The sequence below is a fragment of the Brassica oleracea genome, chromosome C8, assembly GCF_000695525.1.
Source record: "Brassica oleracea var. oleracea cultivar TO1000 chromosome C8, BOL, whole genome shotgun sequence".
NCBI classification, from domain to species: Eukaryota; Viridiplantae; Streptophyta; class Magnoliopsida; order Brassicales; family Brassicaceae; genus Brassica; species Brassica oleracea.
In genome coordinates, this window is record NC_027755.1 from 11,944,738 (window position 1) to 11,945,231 (window position 494).

Here is a 494-nt window from a genome sequence, read left to right on the forward strand (position 1 = left end):
GGTGCGGATGGGGAAGGGCTCATGGTCAAGGAGACGACACATGAAGGAAGCCAGGTCCTCAACAGAAGTGGGTTGAGAGGTAGCTCGACAGGTGCGTCAGATCGTGATGCAGTACTTGTTATTCCGCTGCAGCAGGGGTTGTGTCATGATTATTCATGAAGAAACAGACGGATGGGTCTGTAAGGCTTGACATCTAAGCATCTGTGTTTTAGCTTAGTATGCAATCAAGCAGGGGGAGAATGGTGATATTCTGGTACAGAGGATGCATATCTCATGGGGGAGAAAAGCATGGTGTGGTGCACATCTCGTGGGGGAGAAAGGCACATTTAGTATGACAGTTTCTAGGTGAGAAACGTGGTTGCTGAACCAGAAGAGTGTTGTGCTTGATCGGCACACAAAACTAAAAGGGGGAGACTGAAGATGTAAGATGTCTGCCCTGAAGTAGTCGCTGATGTAGTGGCTGAAGCAGACGTCGGGTTAAGTGGGGAAGACAA